Source organism: Sus scrofa, chromosome 13 (genome assembly GCF_054392235.1).
Source record: "Sus scrofa isolate SSC_HxYL_T2T_F1_AM1 chromosome 13, Sscrofa_HxYL_maternal_Yorkshire_Landrace_v2.0, whole genome shotgun sequence".
NCBI lineage: Eukaryota > Metazoa > Chordata > Mammalia > Artiodactyla > Suidae > Sus > Sus scrofa.
The window spans coordinates 106895366-106915749 of NC_139395.1; the positions used below are offsets into that span (position 1 = coordinate 106895366).

The 20384-nt window shown below is 38.2% G+C and overlaps 1 long non-coding RNA gene across 1 annotated transcript in view; it reads left to right on the forward strand.

Moving 5' to 3' along the window:
- The first annotated feature begins 10985 nt into the window (after positions 1-10985).
- Positions 10986-20384, forward strand: part of LOC146397540 (uncharacterized) — a 192366-nt gene continuing 182967 nt past the window's right edge. Inside the window, exon 1 of the long non-coding RNA XR_014824206.1 lies at positions 10986-11106. This is a non-coding gene — a long non-coding RNA (uncharacterized LOC146397540). The remainder of the gene's footprint in view (positions 11107-20384) is intronic.

Below are 20384 nucleotides of genomic sequence, written 5' to 3' on the forward strand. Positions count from 1 at the left end.
ATATGAACCCCCACTGTTCCCATTATGTAGCTGCAGTATTTATCAACTTATGAAAGACTGTTTTATAAATACTCTCACTTTATTATATTGAAGTATGCCAGGCATCATATTGTTTAATCCATAAATGTTAGTATTTATCTCTAAAAGATAGAAACTTATTTTAAAAATAATTATAAGTATATAGTAGGATGGGTTATTGTTCCTATGTCTTCACCTATACTTTATTCTAGAATTATGCATTTATGACCCGCATCACATGACATTTCTCTTCCACCCCTGTTGACAGAGATTATGTCCCCACCTGTGGATGTGAACTTAACCGTGAAAATAGCTTGGAATGTTAGTGCTCATGACATCAGAAAGACTATACAGTGCTGTGTGTTTTAAGTCTGGCCTCCGTGCTCCTGCCATCTGCCATTAGAAGAGCATATGATCTAGGGAGACTGAGAAACTCATGGAACACATTTGAACACAAGTTATGGCCTGAGGCAGAACTGCCCAGACAGTACAAAAATATTGAGGAAAAAGAAACAAGAATGTGTTAAGATTTGAGAGTTAGATGCAATTATTTCATCTAAAATTTACCTAATAGTATTTTTTTTTACTATCATTGAATATCAAATATCTAGTTTTAAACTTTCCAATTCTGTCAAAAATATGGCATATTTATTATATATATATATGTATACATACACAATGCAGTGCATGGGTGTAAACCAAATTCTTTTTCACTTTTCAAGTTAAGATTACATTACAATTAGGATTACAATTACACTGTAATTGATTAATGTTTCTAAAATCTCTAGGAATCTTCTCTACATCTTTTATTTTATTATAATTTGTTGAAGAAATTAGATTGCTCATTCTGTAGATTTTCTTGTCTGCATCTTGTTGACGTCAACCCTATGACTGCCATTTAACATGTTCTGATTACTGAATTTCTTACAAATTGGATTTTGAATCTGGAGGCTTAATCAGCTTGATGCTCACATTTTGCTTGGTCACTTTTGCAAGATTCCTTCATAAATGCTTTTTTTCTCTCATAAAGAGGTTTGTAATGCTTGGTTATCTCCATTCTGTGATGTTGGAAGCTATCAATTATGAATGAATACATTCACTAATTCTTTTTAGAATAGAAATGTGGTAAGAAATTAAATCTAATATTCTTTCTTATTAACTACAACACTTCTAAAAAGAAGCACATTACACACCTACTATATAGTTATCCAGGAATAATGAAATATACATGGAAGTTAAAGGATAAATGCTTTATCAGCTTTAAAAATAATAAGCTGGTTTCCTAGAATCCTCCAATATTGAGCTAAAAGCTTTATTATTATTATTATTATTATTATTATTATTATTATTATTGACACATATATTTAAACTAGGTGATAGAGTAAAAGTTATTGTAGTTATAGCCTTGTTTATGGTCAAATTGTCCCTCATTGGTTACTGAGAATTTCCTCAAGTGGGCTGCTGAGTACTTTTGGTATGATTTTTTTTTTGATATCTTTGATAATTGCTTTTGGTATGCCCATCTTGCATATTTATTACCACTAGAATCAGCCATTTTCCCAAGGAACTCTCATTATTTTTAGTGAGACATAATATTTCAATCGAGTGCTAATTGTGTGTTTCTTCTATATTGCTTATTTTTCCAGGAATTTTCAATGGACAATATTTTTTCAGGCAAAATATATCATAAGAAAAAATGTTGGAGTTCCCGTCGTGGCGCAGTGGTTAACGAATCCGACTAGGAACCATGAGGTTGCGGGTTCGGTCCCTGCCCTTGCTCAGTGGGTTAACGATCCGGCATTGCCCGTGAGCTGTGGTGTAGGTTGCAGACGCGGCTCAGATCCCGCGTTGCTGTGGCTCTGGTAGGTCGGCGGCTACAGCTCTGATTCGACCCTTAGCCTGGGAACCTCCATATGCCGTGGGAGCGCCCAAGAAATGTCAAAAAGACAAAAAAAAAAAAAAAGAAAAGAAAAAAATGTTAACCAAAATGCATCATGAATTTACACTTTCTTTCTCCAATGCCAAGAATCCTGATTCATAATAAGGAATGATAAATTTAAATATCATATAATTTCTTTTTTTTTTCCAGTTTATATACAAGTCCCAGATTGTCAATATCAATACTACCACAAATAATATTTCTAAAATAATATTAAAATATATGTTTTACTTTTTGGTTATTCTCTGTCCTTGAAAAATACCTACTACAGATGTATTTTTACATCTAAAAATACATACTAAAGATGTATTTTTACATCTAAAAATACATACTAAAGATGTATTATATAGTATAATCTAATTACTATTTTTTAAAATCAGTTTTGGACTAGTTTCTCTGGTGTAGCTATATTAATAATTGGATACACTTTTCAGTTCATTGTTTGCATTTTTAAAATGAACCTATATGGCAAATAGTCCTCTTTCCTCTTTCACTTTCCTCTTGAGAGGTGGAGTCTATTTCCATACACCTTGAATCTGGATCTATTTTTCAGCCTATTCTTCTCTGGTTTGGGTAAAGTAACTTTAAAAATTGTCAGACCCCGCCTGAGAACTTCTGGCTTTGTCCCCCCCCCACCCACCCACTCCTTGTATCTGGAAATTCTCTTTCTTTTATTTCCATTGCTACTGTCCTCAATTTGGATTCTAGGTTCAGAAGTTTCCCATCCTATTAGGGCTTTATCCTAGAAGACAGTTTCAGTGGACTATTAAAAAATTCACATGGCCATGAATTAATTTCTCCAGCATACCCAAACCTGACTGTGGACCCCTTGGGCTTACTCAAGACAGAACATTTGAAATGCCCTTTGGGAGTTCCCGTTGCAGCCCAGCAGGTTACCAACCGGACTAGTATGCGTGAGGATGCGGGTTGGATCCCCATCTCGCTCAATGGGTTAAGGATCCAGCATTGCAGTGAGCTGTGGCATAGGACAAAGACACATTTCCAATCTTGCCATGTGCTGGCATAGGCCAGCAGCTTCAGCTCCGATTTCACCCTTAGCCTGGGAACATCCATATGCCGCAAATGCAGCCCTAAAAAGGAAAAAAAAAAAAAAAGCACCCCTTCTCAGTTGTTGCTGCGTTCTCCAATCAGTCCATCACACTTTCAGTGAGTAATTATTGCCACTTCAGTTTTCCCCTGGTTTCAGATCCATCAGAAACCTGATTGCTTCCATCTACTTCCTCCAACTCCAGTATTGTTAACATTTTCCTGTTGTACTTTGGAGTTTGTGAGGATACTTTGTCCTACTTTGGTTGAGACGTTTTGCATGTAATTTCCGTTTTATTATCCTAGTTGCTCTATCTGTCTTTATGGGAGCAGGCTGAAGCGTTAGTACCATTCTTGATATTGTTATGTTAATTCATATCCCAAGTGAAGGAAAGGTAACAGAAGATTTAAAAGAAAATCAGAGAGACTTGGTTTATAATCTTAGTCTTGCTACTTACCAGTTATATGAATTTGCAAATTTCTTAATATCACTAAATTCAAGTTTGCTTTTATACAAAACGAGGATAACAATGGACTTTGTCCTCATAGAATTATTGTAATGGAGACAAGTGCACTTAACAGTGTAATAGGCATTCTGCGGCTTTCACCAAAATTATTACTTAGAAGTGATTGCTAATGTCTCCATGACGTTTTTTCTTCCCTGTGGCATGTGGAATTCCCGGGCCAGGGACCAGATCCAAGCCACAGTTTCAATCTACCAGTACTGTGCAAAGCCAGATCCTTTAGCTCACTGTGCCAGGCTGGGGAGTGAACCTGCGTTCTGGTGCTGCAGAGATGCTATGGATCCAATTGTGCCACAGTGGAAACTCCTATGATCTTAAAATCTAAGGTTAGACCACAGCTAGGAATAGCACAAAAACGGAAATTGTTTTACTCTTTTCCATATGTTATGCATTGAACACTTTCATCAAAGAGGGTCAAAAGTAGCAGTAGAAACATTCTATGTAAAAGAATAATTTTCAAGATAGTTATTATTATTATTGAGCATCTATGTTGTATATGGTGTTATGCACATACTCATACATTTAATCCCTAATACAATTAATCCCTAATACAATCTTTTTTTTTTTTTTCAAAGCCACACCTGCAGCATATGGAAGTTCCTGGGCTAGGGGTTGAACCAGAGCTGCAGCTTCCAGCCTACAGCCACAGCCACAGCCACGCCAGATCTGAGCCACATCTGTGACCTATACCACAGCTCACAGTAACACTGGATCCTTAACCCACTGAGCAAGGCCAGGGATTGAACCTGCATCCTCATGGATACTGGTCAGATTCTTAACCTGTTGCACCACAACAGAAACTCCACAATCTTTAAAATTAGATATTACCACTTCCATCTCCATGAGTCAGGAAAGAGGGATATAATAAATTGTCCAAATTAAGCACACGGAAATTTGATGTCCACTCTATCTGATTCCAAAGGATTCCATCCCGCTCATATACAAGTAACAGTGGAAGGTACCTTAGCTTCAAGAAAAGAGAAACTAAGCCTATCACACAGGGGAGAGGAGTAGATACAGGTAGTATTTACAAATATTTTAATAATTTTGAAAAGAAAGAGAAATTATATTTACTCTGTGATGTTTCTAGGGTTGTCCAGTGGTTAGAAAGGAATTAAAACCATGTTCAATTCCATATAAGAACAAACATGTTCCCCTATGACTGTCCAAAATTTGGATGGGCTGCCTTGAAAAGTAACGTGTTCACCTCCATTGGCTGTGCCCTGTGTTGTGGTACTACAGGAAATGTGCATGTCTTAGGATGGCCTGTATAACCAATGGGTTTCCTCCTACTTGGAGATTCTAGGACTACAGGTACTGCTCCAAGCATAATAGAGTCTTAGAAAAAAAAACTAATCCTAATCTTCAGGCACCTGAGATTAGTTTGGACAGTCATACCAAAAAAAAAACAAAAAAAACCAAAAAACAAAAAACAAAAAAACCCCCATCTTCATGTTAAAAAGCACCCTCTCTCATGTTCAAATTGCCACTGATATCCTATTCAGATTTACTCTACACTATTTAAAATTATACAGATGGAACATCAACTAGATATTGAGTGATTACTATTTACAGGATCTTGTGGTTCTGAGTCCACATGTATTAAATCATTGAATCCTCTTAATAAATTTGCAAGGCTGGTATTATTATCTTTATCTTACAAATGCAGCCATCAAGACACATCATGGTAAATATCCCACAAAGTAAATGGCGAAAGGATTTGAACCTAACAGTCCGACTCCAGAATTTATACTCTTACCATGCAATGGAGGTGAGAATGACAATAATAAATATTAGCTGCCAAGAGCCAAATTTTTCTGTGTAGAGCTAAATCCTATACTCTGCTTATAGCACTCATTTTGTTCTTTCATCTTATCCACAACCTTAGCAGATACTATGAAGTCAATAGCTGAAGAGACTGTGACATGGCACACTAATATACCCTGTCTCCACAAATGGCAAATGGATGAAGGATTTGAGCCCAGGCATGTGTAATTCTAAAATCCCAGTCTTTAAAGCTATGTTCTCTATATAATTTTGTACAGCTAAGTTATACCTGCCCCATGCCATTCTTTTCTTTTGACATGGTCCAACTCTATTTTGTTCTCTCTCTCTCCTAGGAAAACCTTTACGTTCATGCTGATGTAATGAACTGGCAACCCTCAAACAAAGCAGCACATGTGATCCTGAGTGGTGACTCTGCCTCATGGGCTCACTAAGACCACCTGCCCTGGTTCTCCTTTAAATAGCTTTGTTCCAATTACTGCGTGGCATTACCTTTGAGGGAGAGTTATTTGCACTTATTAGAATTCAAAACCCTAGCCTGAAGGGAAAACAAAGACAGTATGAGATTTTAGGCATGAGTTAATTTCTTATTATATTTTCCCAACCCCACAGAATTTATAACAAACATGTTAACATTTAGACAATTTGTTATATACAAATTTAGCTCTGACTTGAAAATTTTTTTATTGCTACCTTAATAAGACTAATAAGACGATGATATTTGTTAAATTTTGTCACTCATTTTTCCTTTTTAACATTCTTTAGCAATCAGTTTTTAATAGTCAATGCTTAGTCAAGTTAATTTAAAGGTCTACTGTCCTAATGTTGCAATTCATGAAAAAGAGTAAAAGAAAATACAGTTCTCATTTCTTTCCTTAGAGGCTCTGTAATTCCAGAGGCTAAAGTATCGATGAATCCTTGCAGGACATGCAGAGTTCCATAGAAACTCTGATGGCCAAGACAACCCTCATTCCCCGACCCACTCCATGCTAAATACTTTGACAAGGAATATTGCTGATAAGGCTTTCTGTTTTAATTTTTTTTTTCTTACTAAACTCTGATGTTGAGTAATAATCTCCTGTCTGAAAATCTTTCTGCTTGATTTTCTTCACTACATTAACCCTTCAAGGTTATGACTAATGACTTTCTCATGACCCTGAATTTCCTGGACTTGTTTACTGGGAGCAATTAAGTAGATCATTTCTACACGTATCTTAGAATCTTAATAATTAAATCCATCTCAGTTGACAGTGCCAAAGATAATGAATGAAATTGATAAGGAATATAAAAATGTGAATATATAAACATATTTCCACCATCTGTGCTACTACATGGAGCAAAAAAAAGATGAAGCAATGCCATAGGCAATGCTATTCAAATGGAATACAAATGAAATTTGAATTATATGACATTTTAACAACAGATTTTCCTTCCTTGAAAATGTCTTACTCTGATATTAAAATTAATTTGCATTCTATAAAAACAAACAGACTGGAATAGGCAGCAGTGTATTATTCTAGATGGGGATAGAAAATTGCCTTGGGATTTGTAATTTATCTTAAATAACCCACACATACATGCACCCACCTACTCTCTTGTGAAAGTCAAGAATTGCTATATTTCTTTTTCTTAGTTTATATATCATGTGTTTTAATTCCCCCATCATTATGTAAGATCAAAACCTTTTTTTTACATATATTAAAAACTCTACCTTTAGGCACACCAGCAAGAGGATATCTTAACAGTGAAACACAGACATAGGGCTCAAATTTAAGACAGGAGGAGCTAAATCACCATACTGCAGAAGAGGTTGGGGAACCTAGGAAAGGTCAGAAACCAAAGGTAAGCACTTGATTTTGAGTTAGGGAGCACTGTCACCTGCCAAAGCGCCCCAGCCATCAGAGAGCAGAAATTGGATGGGCAGCTCCCATGCAGGGTCACAGGGTGTTTACTTCAAATCCTGGCTCAGTCAGGTATACCTGTATAGCCAGAGAAGAGAGATTACATCTTTCTCAGGCTCATATTCCTCATAGTAAATAGGGATAATAATAGACCTTTGCAGGCCATTGTGAAAATTGAGTAAATGAGTTCTAAGTGCCAGATGCACTGTGGAAACTCATAATGATTATTTTCCCTTACCAAAATCAAAACAGAAGAAGCAAACTGAGTACAAATTGGGATAGAAACTTAAATTCAGCAACTTAGTGTGGAGTATTTTACAGTCTCTATGGTATTTACAACCACTTTTGTTCATCTCAAACAACCAGGTTGCCCAAAATAGCTTGTGTTCCCTGGGTGAAAGATTTTGATAGTGAGGAGTGGTGGAAGGTGGCCCCAAGGAAGGTAATGGGTATTTACAGAGTTTGGCTTATCTATCTGTTTGTTGCTTTTACTAGCAGATGGATAAAACCACATGAAGCAATGCTGTTATGTAAGAGATGAGGTTGTAAGTAACTGATATGTTTAAAGTCAAGTTAAAGACAGAGCTGGAATTGAAAAAGTTGCTCTCAAGGCATGCTGCCCCACCTCCAACATGGAAACTATAAACTATCACTCATTTTTATAAAATCATAGACCCATAAAACTTTAGAAAAGAATGTTGGAGTAACACTTCATCCCACATCCAATATCAATAACAACCAAAGGTAGCATGTTTGATTAAAATATAAATAATTAAAAATACAGAATATGAATAACTGAAAATTAAGACATCTTCACTTTTATTTTCTCTTGATGAATTTTTATTTGAATTCAGATACCTAGCTTTTTGGTTTGTTTTTTGTTTTTTGTTTTTTTTTTTGTATTTTTAGGGCCACATGTGTGGCACATGGAAGTTCCCATGCTAAGGGTCAAATCTGCAGCAACACAGGATCCTACACCACAGCACAGCAGCACAGGATCCAAGCCACATCTGTGACCTACACCACAGCTCACAGCAACGCCGGATCCTTAACCCACTGAGCAGAGCCAGGGATCGACCCCACATGCTCATAGATACTAGTCAGGTTCATGAGCACTGAGCCATGAAGCGAACTCCCAGATTATCTATATTTTTGGTTACTGATAGTTTAGTGACCTTCTCAAAGCAAGTCCACATATGACTCTTGATATCTACTAACTTAATCAGGAGCAAAGGCTCTGCTGCTCTGCAGCAGTCCTGACTTCCTCTGACAGACAGAAATTTGTTTCCAGTCCCAATCCAGCCCTATCTCGAGTCATCTCAGTCACCCTCAGTTCCCAAATCTAGCCACTCCCCTCAGATAACAGTCTTCCCAACACTTATCAAACTCTATCTGCTTTGTGTGGGAAAACACTCTGATAGCAGAAAATTTCCACTTATCCTCAAGACTCCATATTCAATAGTCTCCAGAGGCTTGGCCTTTTGTAGCTGAAAAATCCATTGTGATCTCAAAAAGCTTGGCTCCTAAATGGCTTGGCTTTCAAAATGCCTGGCTGATAGGAGTTGTAACATATCTCTGCAGGAACTCAATGGAGTTCCCTTTTCTCAGCTGCATATGTTGTCCACTGAGAGGATGAAAGCCACTTATTTGATGGGTGGAAATCAGGGCAGCAACCAGAAAGCATAGGAAGAAAAAAACAAAAAACAAAAAACAACAACCCAGTGATTATATTCCCTAAATTATATACCACAACAGAAGGAATATGGCAGAGTATCAGGTACTTGGTAGCTAAAAAGTATTCATTCTCATTTTATCCACTCCCTACTTTTCTTCAAATTACTAAATAGGACATCTGCATTCCTCTTAAGATCTCTGATGTTTACAATGAGTCAAATGCCCATCTCTTTCCTGTAGAACATTGTCCCAGGAAAGTGGGAATTTTTTTCCTACTAGAAGTCCATATATGCTAATCACACCTGTTAAGCTTATAAACAAAGAAATTAAAATCAATATCTATACAGGGTGGAAAATCAATACACATTCTAAATCCTTCAGCTTAAAAATCACAAAGCTTCTACTCCTACCATGTTTCCCAGTTTGTGTGATCCATGAGTTAGCAGACTGCTAAAGGCCACTGCATGCAAATAATATAATCTCTTTTGAGATGTGTTCTATTTCTTTCTGTCTGACAACATCATATATTTATCAGTTTTATCCAGTCCTGTCTACAGCATTCTAAACCACGTGCTTGTGGCTCTCAATCTCCCATGGTGCTACTCACTCCCACCCATCATCTAGAACAATAAAAAACTGTATCTGGTTGGCATGAGGTACAACAGGAACTATGTTGCTATAAGAAAGGGTTCAAATAGTTTTGTGATTCAAAGAAGTTTCCTTTTTTTCTTACGTGACTGACCAGCAGGAAACAGGCAAGACAATCTATGTAGGTGACTTTGCTCCATGAGACCAGGTTTCTATTTATCCCATTGCTCTACATTCAATTTGCAAATTTATCCATATCTACATGGACAAATATCATTCATAACCTCTGCCTCCATGTTATAATTTGCAAGAAGGAAAGAATGATGAGTGCAAAGATCTTCCTTTTTAAGGACACAAAGAACACATCATGTCCACACCTTTCCATTTGTTAGAATTTGGTCCTATCTTGTCTACAGGAGAGGATGAGAGTTGCAGTCTCTAGTTGGTGGTAGAGGGCCTAGCTAAAACTCAAGGTGTTCTAGTATTAAAAAAAAAAAAATTAGGGGAGAATTGCTATAGTGGGGTAAATAGTACCTCTGGCACTAGCTGTTGGTGTTAGTACCTAAAGCCCAGAAGTGTTCTTCCTTGCTCCAGCAAGCAAGAAAAAAGTCTTCGATCAGAGGAAGCTCTAGTAGTTCTCATCCTTGGTACTACTGTCATTTTGGACCAGGTAATACTTTGTTGTGGAGGGGTGGAGAGTGGGTATGTTCCAGGCACTGTAGGATGTTTAACAGCATCCCTGGCCTCTAACCACTAGATATTAGTAGCATCCTTTACCTCCAGGTGTGACAAACAAAAATGTCTCCAGGCATCGCCAACATGCCCTGGGGGACAAACTAGTCTGGATTGAGAACGGCTGCTTTACTTGTAAGGTAATATCTCAGAGAATCTCTTCTTTTAAGGTACATTCCCTATGTTTTCAAATAAGTTATCACTGAATGTCAGAATTTCCACAAGACTAATCCTAGTACCCCATCATTTTCACTCTTTTGACAAATACCTATTAATCACATACTAAATACTAAATAACAGAGACTATGCTAGTTAATAGGAAAATAGCAAAATGAATTAGGAACTATGTCCTCAGAGCTTCATAGTCTCATAAGGAAGATAAGATCCGGGCTATAAGGTATATAATAATAATACTTGAGAGGCATTGTTACCAACCCTCCCCACTCTGTCCCCAACAACCGTCCTTCTGGCTGGCGTTGCTTGTGCCAACAGTGTAAGAGTAAGTTCAGCTAGGAAGCAAAGGAAAGCTGACCAAAGACGAAGAGATGGGAGCTAGACCTATGGAATCCACAGTTTCCCAGACAGCCACCGTGCTGGGGGCGGCTTCACAGGGATCTGTCAGCAGTGGGATGGGGTGGGTTCTGTGCGCCTGGGCGCAGCTGCGCAGCATTCGGATCGCAGGCGGGGCTGGGCTCAGCATCTCTGCACGCGGCTCTCCACCCCGCCGCTGCCGCCATCTTAGATTGAGGGTTGTGCACAGCGCTTCCGCAGCCTGACGTGTCAGCCTGGCTGTTTCGCACTAGTAACCTCTGGCCTGAGGTTTCTGAGCAAGGCCTCTGCACGCAGCACTGTATGAGCAAGTGAAACTAGACGTGGCACAAAGGAGAAGAAAGAAAAGGTTAGACTTTATTTTATTACCCAAATTCTATTTTTACTTCCTGGGTATTGTTAATGGGCTCTGCTGGTGACAGATGTGAGATGTGCCACTCATATCACGGAGGTGTTCAGACTGTGCCTGCTCTCCTGTGTAGCCGCGTTGACAATTTTTATTTGCTGTCGGAATGACTGAGTTATGACTTGAACCTTGTGTTTTGCCCCCACACTTTGACCTAAAGAAGTCCTTCTAGGGAGTACCCGTCCTGGCGTAGCGGAAACGACTCTGACTAGCATCCATGAAGACACAGGTTTGATTCCTGGCCTCGCTCAGTGGGTTAAGGATCCGAGTTGCCAAGAGCTGTGGTCACAGACTCCGCTCAGATCTGGCACTGCTATAGCTGTGGTGTAGGCCAGCGAGTACAGCTCCAATTTGACCCCTAGCCTAGGAACCTCCATATGCTGCAGATGTGGCCCTAAAAAAGCAAGAAGAAGGAAAAAAAAGTCCTTCTATAGCCTTCCAGAGGCTGGTCTCGTTTCCCCAGGTGATTCCCACTTCCATTAGGTGATGACTAGACTAGGGAAAAAGTGTGGTTGTCTGCTGTTCTCCTCAGACCACAGTACTTCATATTTTAGTCTGAGGTCATTTGGTTGCAAATAACAGATTCACATAAATTACCTTAGGCAAAACTGAGAAACTTCTGAAGAAGGTGTACAATTATTTCATGGACCCCAGAGGAAAAACATTCAGATTCTGTGAGAAACCTGTCTGGTGCTTTATCCATAAAGGCTGGGAGAGGACTGGTTTCATCAGCTTTCACTGAGTTCAGTATGAGGAAATCAAGTGTTTATCTTTACAATGTGGAGATAGTATGTTTTACCTGTTTCTTCCACTGTATCATACTGATTGTTAAAATCTGAAAAAAAATCTGAAATAAAATCTTTCACTTAGTAGCAGGCTAATTTTTGTAACTGGCTATGCAAATGTTAGCTACTATAAACTTTCATTTCTCATTTTCTTTTTTATCTCTTTTACAATTCTAATCAGTGTGCTTCTGCTAATTTTGCTTATTTTATCAGATGAGCAAGTCAGGCCAGCAAAGGATTTACAGAAACCAAGGTGCAATTATTAAAGATCTACTCTGTTTTATATATCCCAGTTTCAGAGTTCTTGTGTCCTATCTTTGATGTTTATACCTTGCGAATTAGACTTTGGGAGTTTGTGCTCAGTGGTTAACAAATTTGACTAGGAACCATGAGGTTGTGGCCTTGCTCAGTGGCTTGTGGTGAGCTGTGTAGGCTGGTAGCTACAGCTCTGATTAGACCCCTAGCCTGGGAATCTCCATATGCGGCAAGGGCAGCCCTGGAAAAGACAAAAAAAAAAAAAAAAAAAAAAAAAAAATTAGACTTTGGAGGATGCTAGACATGAAATTATCTCTTTCCCCTATGTCCTACTCACACTTGATTCTCTGGTATATTTTCTGGCAGAGACAAGTGGTTCTCAATGTTAGATTAAAAGAATGGCTATTATGAGGCTAAAGGAGATGAGAGGAATTTGGTATTTATTTGTCCAGAGGAAATTTTCTCCAGATACCTGGGAGTTCCCGTCTTAGCTCAGTGGAAATGAATTTGACTAGTACCCGTGAGGATGCAGGTTGAATCCCTGGCTTCACTCAGTGGGATTGGGGATCTGCATTGCTGTGAGCTGTGGTGTAGGTTGCAGACCAGTTCGGATCTGGATGGCTGTGGCTGTGATGTAGGCCAGTGGCTACAGATCTGATTTGACGCCTAGCCTGGGAACTTCTATATGCCACAGATGCAGCCCTAAAAAGCAAAAAAAAAAAAAAAAAAAAAAAAAAGATTTCTCTAGATACCATCTACAGTACCTGGTGTGGGATGGCATTTGAAGGTATTAGAATATTTAGATGGTATGATTGTATTTAGAATGACCTAAGGAGGAAAAAACTGAGTCCTTAGCGTGTTAGTTATCTCAAGGCAGTGCAATAGAAAATGTTGCCCATGACTGTTAATTATATAGCAGACATAGTTTCTCATCAGGGGAAATTTTGTCCTTATCTGTTGGCCTTTTCCCAGTAGATTGAGAGAAGTGAAGATGCTTTGGAAGTTCAGTTTAGGGCTGTCAATCAAAGATGCCACCTGGATCCTGCATCTCTCACTGATTTGACTTGTGAGCATTTGTTAGCACTAACCTCCATCCTATCTGTAAGCTATGCCAATGGCAGCTGTGGAGAGAAAGGGCTGACTTTACCACCCCCAGGAGCAGGTGTTCTAAACCTGAGACCCATAGTTTTCAACCTTGGCTGATTTATGAGAACCTCCTAGGGAGAGTTTTAAAAATTCAGATATTCTGATTCATGTAATCTCTCATTTTAAAAGCTCCCCAGGTGAATTAAATACTTTGCAAGTGAGAACTACTGCTCGTTTTGTTTTATTGAGGTAACACTGGTTTATAATACTGTATTTTTCATGTATGTAATGTTATATTTCGACCTCTATATACTGGACCACAACATGTCCCCCACTGTAAGTCTGATTTCCATCTGTCACCTTATGGTTGATCCCTTTTACCCATTTCACCCTTTCCCATCCCCTTCCCTCTGGTAATCACTAGTTTGTTCCCTGTATCTGTGTGCCGGTTTTTCTTTAGTTTGGTTTGTTCCTTTATTTTGTTTTCTATTGTAACAGAAAAAAAAAAATTCCACATATGCATGAAATCATATGGAATTTGGCTTATTTTGCTTAGCATAATACCATCAAGGTCCATCCAGGTCCAACATCCAAGGTTGTTGCAGATGGCAAGATTTCGTCTTTTTATGACTGAGCAGTATTCCATTGTGTATACATGGCACATCTTCTTTATTCATTTACCCCTTTATGGGCACTTAGATTCCATATCTTGGCTATTGTAAATAACACCATATATTATTCATACATCTTTTAAATTAGTGTTTTTGTATTGTTCAGATAAATACCCAGAAATGAAATAGCTGGATCATATGGTAGTTCAGGACTCTACCTTGATGTAAGTGGGTGTGAAAGTTCTCTATTATAATTATGTTGCTTTGTATCTGCTAATAGCTGCTTTGTATATTCTGGTGCTCCTATGGTAGCTGCATATTTACGAGTAACTGTTATGTCTTCTTGATGAATTGTCCTCTTTAATGTCCATCTTTGTATCATTACCCTTTTTGGCTTAAAGTCTGTTTTGTCAGATGAGTATGGTTATACCTGCTTTACAGCCGGATGAGTTTCCTAGAGGCAGCATATACTTAGATCTTATTTTTAATCCATTTAGCCACCCTGTTTTGATCGGTAAATTTAATCACTTACACTTAGGAGGGCTACTGATAAATGATAGTTTAGTACAGTCATTGTATCTTTTGTTTTTTAGTTTCTTTATATCTCCATTGTTTCATTTTTCTGTTGTTTATGTCTGCTATTTTAATCTGATAGTTTTCTTTGATGTTTTTCTCAGTTTCATCTTTTAAAAAAGATATTGTGTATCTCTGCTCTAGATTTATGTTTTGTCGTTACCATAGATTTATATAAAATGTCTCAAAGGTAAAATAGTCCTTTATCTGTTGGTAAAATAGTGCTTTATCTTATCTTCATTTGCCTATATGTGTTTCATCCATTTCCTCTTCCCCTCTTATGTTTGTGTTGTCTCAAATAACCCCTTTTTATGTTGTGGGTTTGTTACCAAATTGGGGTAGCTATAGTTATTTTTACTGCTTTTTATCTTTAACTTTTATGGTATAATTGTTTAACAACCTATTTTGATATGGAGTTGCAATTTTCTGATTCTGTCTATTTATCACCTTACTCAAAATTTTTATGTTCTTTTGATTTTTTGTTTCAGGTAGTAGAACTCCTTGCAACATTTCTTGCAAAGCAGGTTTAGTGGTGATGAACTCCCTCAGCTTTTGTTTATCTGGGAAAATCTGTTTCTCCTTCATATCTGAATGGTGACTTTGCTGGATAATGTATTCTTTGCTAATAGCTTTTAGCTTTCCATATTTTGTGTAATTTCATTCTCTGCCTGCCTGTAGAGTTTCAGCTCAGAATTTGCTGATAAACCAATGGGGATTCTTTTATGGGTTATTGCCTTGTTTTCTCTAGTGGCCTTAAATGTTTTTTTGTCATTGACTTTTGATAGTTTTAATATAATGTGTCTCAGAGAAGACCATTTCACTCAGCTATTATTTCTTTAAACTTTCTATTCCTTCTTTCCTCTCTTCTTTTCCTGGGATGACCATTATCCTTATGTTGTCTTTCCTAATGAAGTCAGATAGTTCTTGTAGAATTCCCCCCCCTGCCCCCTTTTTATGTCTTAGTTATCTTTCCTTTTCTACATGAATTATTTGTAGATTTTTATCTTTGATCTTGATAATTATCTCCTCCATATAGTTTGCTCTATTTCCAATGCTGTCTAATGCATTCTTAGAAATCTATTTTTTGAGTTACTACTCTCTAGAATTTCTGTATGATTCTTTTTTTTAGAGTTTCTGTCCTTTTGTTTGTTAATTTTATTCATGGTCTCACTGAATTACCTTTCTGAGTTTTCTTGTGGCTCATTGAGCTTCTTCATGAAAACTATTTTAAATTTTCAATCAGATCATAATATTCCATTCCTTTAAGTTTGGTTTCTGGAGAATTTTTCTTTCTGAAGTACAGTATTACCATGGTTCTTCATGGTATTTGATAAGTTTTTCTGCTACTAATACTTTATTATTTGAAGTAATGAATACTTTTCTTCTTCTTCTTTTTTTTTTTTAAACTTGATTTTAACAATTCAGTAGATTGGTAATTAGAAGTCTTTCTTTTCTTTTTCAGTAGGTGGCACTATAGCACAAGTGTTTTGGTTCTTTTACCTGTGCTGCCACTGGCTGTATTTGAGAACCTGAACTTCATTTTCTGATGTCACCTGGTGCCCTCATTGTCACTGCTTGTGCCTGCAGGGTTGCTGGTGCCTTGATATTGCCAGTTTCATTGTTGTCATTGGTGTTTCTGCTGGGGGCATTGGAAGGGCATGCACTTCCGCATTTTCAGGATTGCCTGGGTTGAGAGCGCTGCCTCCATTGGGAAAGGGGGAAGGTAAGCAGGAACTGGGGTGATGGGTCCCTTTGTCATATCTGGGATTGCTGCATTCACAGATGCCCCCACTGCAGGTGGGAGTGCCAGAGTTGTTGGTTTCACTGTAGTTGGAAGGACAGAGTCACAGGCCCCACTGCTGCTGCAGCCAGTTCCCTGTGGCTGTGGTTGCTGCTATAGCCAGGAGGCTGGAGTCTGATGCACCACTTCCCTTGTTGTTACTGGGTTCTCTTGGGCTGTAGGCTTAGATGCTGTGGCAGAAAATCAGAATTTCCAGCACCAGGCCTCTGTTGTTCCCCTGGTTCTGCCACCTGTCTTTGTTCTTCCCACCCACCTTTCCATAAACAGATGTATGGAAAGCTCCAGTGTCCTGGTATGTTGGGCAGAGGAAATTTTCAGGCAATCCCTCATTTTTAATCTAGACTTTTTAGCACTGAAGTGGGCTACATTGTTATATTTAAGGTTTATATCTTTGGAGAGTCTTTTCAAGAGTAGATTGGCAACAACACTCTCACTTCTCAATTATATCTTTCCTTGCCTAAAATGGGTGACATAATACTACAAAATTAGCTAGCCATAAGAGTAAGACTTAATCACTTCCTACTGGCCAGGGTTCAGCCAGGAAAAGCAAATTCCTTGTAACACAGTTTTTACCCTCAGACCATTGACAGCTTCCACTGGGGTACAAATTAGTGGAGTCTCTCAAAGCTGGGGTGGTCAGAGACATAATAATCTGGGGCTTCCACCAGAGATTGTACCAACAGCAGCTGAAGATTATACAACTTTAAATCTGGTATCCCTCTAGGTAGAAAGGAAGAACTGAAGAATAGATCCTTTGGGAAGATATGCAGGTACAGATGAGAGTGGAGTGAGAAATGTGAGCACTACCGATATCTTTCCTAAAACTGTGAGGACTGTATTCTGAGAATGGGAGAAATTATCATTAAAGAATGATATAGGGAGTACTTACACCCAATGACTGGGCTATGGAAGCAGCTGGATGATTTCAGAAATACCACTGCCTTGTGCTGAGAGTGATGCATGATGATGTCAGTGTTCTGGGGAGGAAACATGCCAGAGCCTATCTAAAGGCACAGCTTGACTCCATTATGGAAGAGGATGTTTACACAAAATATGACTCCCTTCACCCAGTAAGTGAGCCTATCAAAATGATCAAGCCATCAAACTCTATAATCAATATGTATTAGTTTTCTTTCTTTAGTACCAGAAAGATAAAATCTGGGAAAATTTTCTAAGTTGTGAATCACTTTATAATTGCTGTGTCCCCAAAATTCCAATCTGAAATCCACCTCTGTCCCCTTGTTTCCTTTCCAACCAAGGGGGTATATTTTTTAAAAAATTTGTTGATACAAAGGTGATTTACACTGTTGTGTTAATTTTTGCTATCCAGCAAAGTAATTCAGCCATATGTACTCATGGGTATACACACACACACACACATATGGATATCAATATATATGGATATATATGTCTCCATAGACACATACATGTCCATAGCAATATATATAGATATATGGATATACATATCCATTCCCATATAGGTTATCACAGCATATTAAGTGGATTTCTCTGTGCTTATACAGCAGGTCTCCTTTGATCATCCATTCCATATGGAAAAGTGTGATTTGCCAGTCCCAAACTCCCAATCCATCCCTCTCCCCACCTTTCCTTTTTGGCAGCCATAGGTTTGTTTTCAAAGTCCATGAATCTGTTTCCATTTTGTAAATAAGTTCATTTGTATCATTTTTAAAAATTCCACATATAAGTGATATCATGTGATATTTGTCTTTCTCTGTCTAACTTACTTAGTATGATAATCTCTAGGCCCATCCATGTTTCTGCAAATGGCATTATTTCATTCTTTTTATTGCTGAGTAGTATTCCATTGTCTATATGTACTCCATCTTCTTTATCCATTCCTCTTTCAATGGACATAAAGGTTGCTTCCATGTCTTGGCTATTGTAAATAGTGCTGTAGTGAACACTGGGGAGCATGTAGCTTTTCAAATTATGTTTTTCTCTGGATATATGCCAAAGTGTGGGATTGCCCAATCATATGGTAGTAGGTAGGTATTTTTGGAGTCAATTTACATGAGAATTTTTTTTAAAAAACTTGGTGGAAATCAAAATATCATTCCCAAAGGAACTGAAAACTAAAAAGATTTAATAGGGTTTTATCAATCATACTAGGAACTCTCCAATGGGAGAAAATAAAATGGGGGCAAAAATTCCAAATTAAGATAGCTAATGTCACTAATACTGCTGCTAGAGTTCCCTCTCTGTTCATTAATGGACCAATCAGAGTCTGATACTCATCCACTTTGCTTTGTAGACTGTTTCTCATACACCAGAGGAGAAGCTAAAAATATTTGTTGACTCTAGTATTGATTCAACATTGCAAGGAGATAGAAGAAATTCAAGATGCCCTGTGTAAAGCTTTACTATGAAATTTAGTTTTGAATATGCATAAAATAGTTTGTGGGTAGAATAGAACCCTATGTCTGAAAGTATATGTGTTGGGATTTCATCCCATATATATGGTGGCGCCAAAAACTCAGAGATAGGTCGTTCTGTTAGATTCTCACAACAATCTATCAATCAGGAAGCTTCAGGGAAGAAGTTCCACAACCCCCACTCCTACCCACAAGCTCAGGAAACACACAAAATGCATGACAGAAGTTTAGCATCACCCATCTTACTTCAGAAAATTGTCTGTTTGTGTTCCCCCAGTTTCTAACTGTGAGATCCTCAAGACTGTAGGGCTGTCTCATTGAATTGCATATCAGTAGAACTTATTACTGGTTCCCACACAAAGGAGGTGTTCAAAATATTTGTTGAATGGAATTTATCTTCTCTTTTGATGAAAATGGAATTTATCTTTCCCATTGATGAAAATATTAACATCTTCATATAATTGGGCTATTTAAGATATTTCTCAAATATTTGTTTCAGAAGCTCTATTTTTTAAGTAAAATTTTGTTGAGATGAATGATGCGGCTAAGCATTATACTAGGACTCTTTTTGTCTCTGTTTCCTGAACTGCAGAATTTCCTAAAGGCTGAGAATAAAACATTAGGGAACAGAGTCTTGAAACTGCCAAAGAGAAGCTGAGCCCATTCCTCAGACCCCAAAGAGGAGGGGCTGAAAACTGAAGTTTTGACCCTAATCTTCTCCCCATCTTGAGAGTATAAAAGAATTGAGGTGAAGAAGTCAAGGAGCTACAGGAAGGATTGAGTTGTCGACAATTATCTGGAAGAGGAGGGATTTCGGGGAATACATCGAGGGCCTCAGGGGGATCTTTATCATTTAGGAACACATTAGAATTGTCTAGCTCAGTTTTGAGAAAAAAAAAAATCTCTGGGGAGAGGTTAGCCGTGATGACTTGTGGCACTAGCACAAAGGCCTGGCTTTCTGGAGCAAAGAACCTAAGTGGAGATATTGGCTTGTGTTCTCACTTCACGGAATCCTGCCCAAAGGAGTTTCCACCAGAAATATAATCTGACCAGAAAGAAGCTGAGGGGGAAGATTATAAATTGTCAGCTCAAGAAGAGGCACTGCCCTGCAACAGAGCTGAAGTTGAAGGGGCTCAGTCAGGATAAGCTTTGTAAATTGTGGGGCCCAGTGAAAAATGAAAATGTAGGGGTCTCTTGTTCAAAATTTATTAAAAATTTCAAGATGGCGACAACAAAGCATAAAACCAAGCCTGAGACCCCTGTAAGCATGTGGTCTTGAGCATTTCCATAGGGCTCACAGCAGTGAAGCCGGCCCTGGACCCAGGAGTGAGATCACACAACTCACAAAATTCCCAAAAGTTGACTCACGGAGTTGGGCATAAACTTCTGCAACAGCCAGGGAAAATCAATGTGAATTACAGTGAAATTTCAATGAAAGACACGTCTTTACCTCTCTTTCCTCTTCCTCTTTCAACCCTCCAGGGACCAGAGGCAGCCTAGTAGGCAAGAAGATGAATAGAAACCAGGTACAGAAATCAACCTGAATGTTTGTCACCACCCCACTACTTCTCCCCACTGCAGAAGCAGACAAAATGAAAGGAGAAGCCTAACTTTAGATGAAGTTTGGAATTTTAAGTATTACACAAAATTTATGTTAAAATTACTGATGAGATAATTTGAAGGGAAACAAAAGTAACTTGACAACTTTATCTGAGAA